This window comes from Equus caballus, chromosome 3 (genome assembly GCF_041296265.1).
Source record: "Equus caballus isolate H_3958 breed thoroughbred chromosome 3, TB-T2T, whole genome shotgun sequence".
NCBI lineage: Eukaryota > Metazoa > Chordata > Mammalia > Perissodactyla > Equidae > Equus > Equus caballus.
The window spans coordinates 70,714,169-70,719,714 of NC_091686.1; positions in this window are offsets into that span (position 1 = coordinate 70,714,169).

Here is a 5,546-nt window from a genome sequence, read left to right on the forward strand (position 1 = left end):
ACTTTTCCTCTACTCCCCCCCGTCAATATTCCATCCAAAAGGCAACTACTGTCATAACCTCTAAATCAGATTAGTTTCACCTGATTTTGAAGTTCATATAAATGGTATTATACAGTGTATATTCTTTTGTGTTTGGTTTCTTTCACGCACATCTCTGAGAGTCATCCATGTTATTGCATGTAGTGAGAGTGAGTCTATTTCCATTGCTGAGGAATACTCCATTGTGCGAGTATACCAGAAATTATTTACCTATTCTCCCGTTGATGGACATTTCAGTTGTTTGCAGGGTTTTTATTTTTTGCCTTTTGTAAATAACACTGCTACAAACCTTCTTGCACATGTCTCTTGATAGACATAAGCATTTATTTCTGTTTAATATTAAAAAATTTTAATCATCAAACACATGAAGTGATAATGACTCATACGTTATTTTATGTGGTTCTTATCTGCCAGTTTCCCTCATTTATTTATGTTAAGAACATTGGATGTTATTCAGAATATGAAATATCAAGAGCCTCCTAGTGAAGTTTTCCAATACGCAAGCACTGTATAGAGTTTCCACCCATGTCATGATGCAGGAAAAGATATAATCGTAGTGTTATTTTTCTCTGGTATTATATTTAAATTAGAAAAAGGAGGCTTAGAGAGAGTGGCCTTTTCCTGCCAAGAAATCATATTCACTGGCTTTGGAAAGCATATCCAAATGATACAATTAAAAATCCTTGGAAAAAAAGAAAATTTCTCTTTTTAGACAATTAAGATGTTAAGTAAAATCACAGAATAAAACAGGATGAATAGTTGGTGTGTGCTCTTGATGATGAAAAATAAAGGAAACTTTTAATGATGGAAATAAAATATAAAAAGGAGACAAAACTTAGATATGGGAGTAAAATAACTTAGAACATTCACATTGAACTTTAAAACAATAATTCATATTGCTGAAAGCCCATTTATGCTGGCCAAGGGATAATATATGTACAAATTCTGAATTTACCTTGAAGTTAAAAATATAATTAATTATAACAAAATATATGTTAGATTTTCAGGCAATAAATAATCTTCTAGGTAGTACTCATGGCAATAAATTAGTAAGTCATCCTCATCACTGGAAGTTTTCCTTTTTTTTTTGATCATAAAGAAATGAATACATATGTTTGATTAAGACAGCTAGATAATTTAAATAAATTATTTTGGCATTTGATTTCTAAGTAGTGTACGTATGTAGGTTCCCTCTAAATAACTATTGGAATAAGTCTGACTTTTAAAGTGTTTACTGCTAACCCATGTTTAAGGTTTATTCCAATGTTTGATTATATTCTTTCTCTTTCCAGTTTTTCTTCCTTCCTTCCTTCTTTCTCTTCCTTCCATCCTTCTTTTTTGTGTTTCTTTCCCTGTTCTTTCCAACAACAGATATTGAGCTCTATTATGGGCACTGAGGTCACAATACTGACTAGATAAAAACAATATGTGGATAAAGTGAACATAAGGAATTTGGAATTAAAATTTAAATGATACTACTTTGATGTAAATGAAGATGTTTATAAACCACACTGAAATTTAACATACCCTGTATTTTAGGCTGGAACACTAAATTATAGGTATTACTCAGTTCATTGTTTTCAAATTCAACAAAATAGGAAGTGTGTGGATTATGTTTGACATTGAGAAATAAGAACTGCCAACTCTAAGCACAGGAGTGGCATTTTATTACTCCTATATTCCATGACCAGTTCTTTAGTGGATAACTTTAGAAAACTGATAGATCAGAACATGGATTGCTGTCTTTAACTAAGGGAAGAATGATCCTCTTTCCTCCAAGACCAAATGCTATGCCCTTGAAAATGTCAAGGTGTTTCATTTACAACACAGCCTAACAAAGAGATATTGATATCTCATAAGTATGGTGTCACAAAGATATAACCCATAGCCAACTCTTATAATGTATTTTCCTGTTTTATGGTTTCTTGTCTCCTCCAATAAGATAATCTTTAACTATCCATCCATCCTAATGAAAGAAACCCAAATCTGGAGAGGCCTTGACAGACTTTTGAAATTCATTTTTTAAGCCCCCAAACAGTTTAGGTATTATATATTATATTACTGTTTCATTCTACTGTAATATAGAAATATGAGATGAAAAATTTGAAACAGTCTGAGTGCAACTAGACGTAAGATATAGTTTTGAGTTCAGGGGATTCAAGTGAAAAAATATTGACACTGCCATCTAGGTGCTTACACGTTAATCTAGGAGACAAATGTATATAGAGCAACGTCTAGGGGATAGTTGAGTATATTTGGGAGTCATAGGATATAGATGTAATTAATGCGGATAAGATGATATAGGAAAAATGTACTCAAATAAAAAGTAAGCTGAGATCAGAACCTTAGAGAACATTAATGCTATGCATGGGAGAAAGAAGAAGAGTCCACAAAATACCTAAAAGAAGAGATTTATATGGAGAATTGCCGAGAAGAAAAACATAACAAACAAAATTAGATAAAATAGAGACCTTAAGGGGCAAATTACTTAATCTCTTTCAGCTGCAGTATTCTCAATTGCAAGATGTTATAGTGATAATTTTGAGAAAAGAATTGTGAAAAATGAAAATAAATCATACCACACAGTTAAGTTGGTCAGTAAATTTGGGGATTTATCATTGTCATTCTTACTTTTATCGCCATTATTAGCATTAAGAAAATAGATTGGGTGGGAACAAAAGGACAGAGAAGTTTGCTTTGAAGTAGAGGAGAGTCAGGCTATCTTTCGAGATTGGAGGAAAAGTTAATGTTCAGCTTTAGACTGAATTATGGAAGGGTCCGGGTAGGAGGTTGATGGTCTAGTGGCCTCAATATTGTCCCCAAAGGAGAAAGGGAAATTCTTTCCTGTTAGTGAGTGGAGCAAAAATAAACTGAAGGCTTGAGTAGAAAAATGACTACCGGACAGCTGCTGAAGGAAAAAGAAAGACAGCTAACTGTAGCTCCAACAAGGAATGTTTAGCAGGCCGTACTGCGTCCTCAACAAGTTTCAAAAACAGAAAATCACTGAGGAGACAACTGTACCATTGGGAAACATTTTTCCTTTAGAATTTAGCTGCCTGAATAGAAAGCAGCAGAAATATTTTTTAAGGGTTTCCAGGGTTGGGGTTTCTCAGGTAGGGTGGATCAAAAGAGGAGTTATATAAGCTGTTAAGGTAATATTTCAAGCAGTTAATGATAAAGACCAACCTGAGTATGAAAGTTCAAGAGGGAATGAATAGAATGAAATACAATGGGAGGAGCCATAAAGACCTGGAAGATTCTATGAAGTCAAACAAAAATTCTCTTACCTTTCATCCTTTTCACAGTTTAAATACAGAGGGCACATAACTGCCCTCCACAACAAAAAACCCTCCAATGCATTTTTAGATCAAAACAAATTCCTACCATGCATTACTGTGGTTTGTAATGGTGCTAAATGAGCTTATCAAAATGGGAAATATTTTCATAAAATTCAATGAAATCTTTGCTATATCAATAAAGTGCCTAGCAAAATTGAAGAAATCATCTGGCTAAGGTCCATACAAAAATACTTAAGTAATAAAAGCAGAACTATGTGTGAGAAAGAAAGTGGAGAATTTCTCCAGTTATCAATGAAAATGTCTCAGTATGCCATTTCTTTTGCCAAGTCTGGCAGAATGTTGATCTTTAAAGTTAGAACTCAGCTTAAATTTTTGTAACGTTCTGTGCTGGAAACAGTTTAGTGCCTATCATATGTCAGGCTCAATAAATAGTTTACTAAATTCTTAGTTTAATCTGGAAAAGAAAACTTGACCACAGATTATTCTAGTGATTAAAGTTGAAAATTTTCTATTCACACAGAAAGAAATTGTGTTTGTAGAAAGCCAATAGTTCTAGATCCAATCTTTGAAGGCATCAGCTTATTCCTGGAAGTAATCAGAAAGATCCAAAAGACCTTTTATTTTTTTTCTTTTAATGAGAATGCTTTTTGTTTGTTTGATTGCTTGCTTCCACCCCTACTCTCCACACAACTTTTATAAAAACTGTCTGCTATTGGGGAAATAGAATTAAAAACAAAATATTGTGTCACCCCAGAAAACCTCTCTTCGTCACAAACAGTTTTATTGTTGAATGAGGATTAAACCAGAATGTGATGTGCATCACAGGTAATCTGCTGAAAATTGAAAGATGGAAAGAAATCTCACTCTTCTATGTAACCAAGCAAATACAACTCATTACATACATTTTAGCACCCTACCACTAACCTCCCACTAACTGGAAGATAGGATAATTACATTCCAAAGAGATGATCCTTGGACCCTGAGAAAGACATTCCTAGGTTGTAAAGCTGACAAGAAGTTTATTTAGCTTTTAAGAAGATTTACACACATTTCAAGGGACAGCAAGAAACTTACAAGTTTTCTAAAATAAATGCTCTAAGAAAAAAAGGAGAGAGGTCTTTTTCTTTATTTTCAATAGAGAGAATTAAACCTCTTATTTTAAATTTATATTTGCTCTTATGCTGCCATCATTTTACTTTTATGGAGCAAAGACACATAAGGCTACTGTCCTTAAACTCATCTTAGCTCTGTAATCATGTCTTATGGTTTTGAATGGGGACTGGAAAAGCAACAGCTATTGGATGATATTGACTTTTCAGGTTTATTGGACAATTTTTCTGCGAATACACAAAAGGGGAGAGAATATTGTAACACAGTGGGACAGTGCTTGAGATTCTTTATGACAGCTGTATAGTTTCACAGGAATTGATCCTTAAAGCTTAAATTCTTAAAGTTGATACAGAATTATATGACAAACTTTTTTTGAGTTTTGTTTCCTCAATGAAGATCTTTAATGTTTGATGACAATTGTTTTTATAAGTCATGGGGTACCACTGACTTAGATAAAATTTTAAATCCTTATTATGTTATTGGCTCTATGCTGCTCTCTCGGCTTTTCTTGAGAGAAGAAATTTACTAACTCAAGGTGTTGGGAGGGAATATTTAATTCTGGCTGCTGCCTGTAACTATTGATTCATATTCACCTTGCCCTCAATTAAAACCTCTATGTTTTCAAATGTTTACTTTTTTTAAGCCATAGCTCCCTGATACTTTATTGTTAGTATTTTTGGAATAATTTCTGAATCTTTTATTTAGTACGATTAAAATTCTTCTATTTACAATGTCAATTATTAAGAATAATCTGATATGTGGTTTACAAATATCTTCTCCCAATTGTTAGGTTGTCTTTTCGTTTTGTTGATGGTTTCCTTTGCTGTGCAGAAACTTTTTAGTTTGATGTAGTCCCATTTGTTCATTTTTTCTTTTGTTTCCATTGCCCGGTCAGACATGGGACTTGAAAATATGCTGCTCAGACCAATGTCATAGAGCGTACTGCCTATGTTTTCTTCTAGAAGTCTGATGGTTTTGGGTCTTACATTCAAGTCTTTAATCCATTTTGAGTTGATTTTTGTGCATGGTGTAAGGGAATGGTCTACTTTCATTCTTTTCCATATGGCTGTCCAGTTTTCCCAACACATATCAGATAAG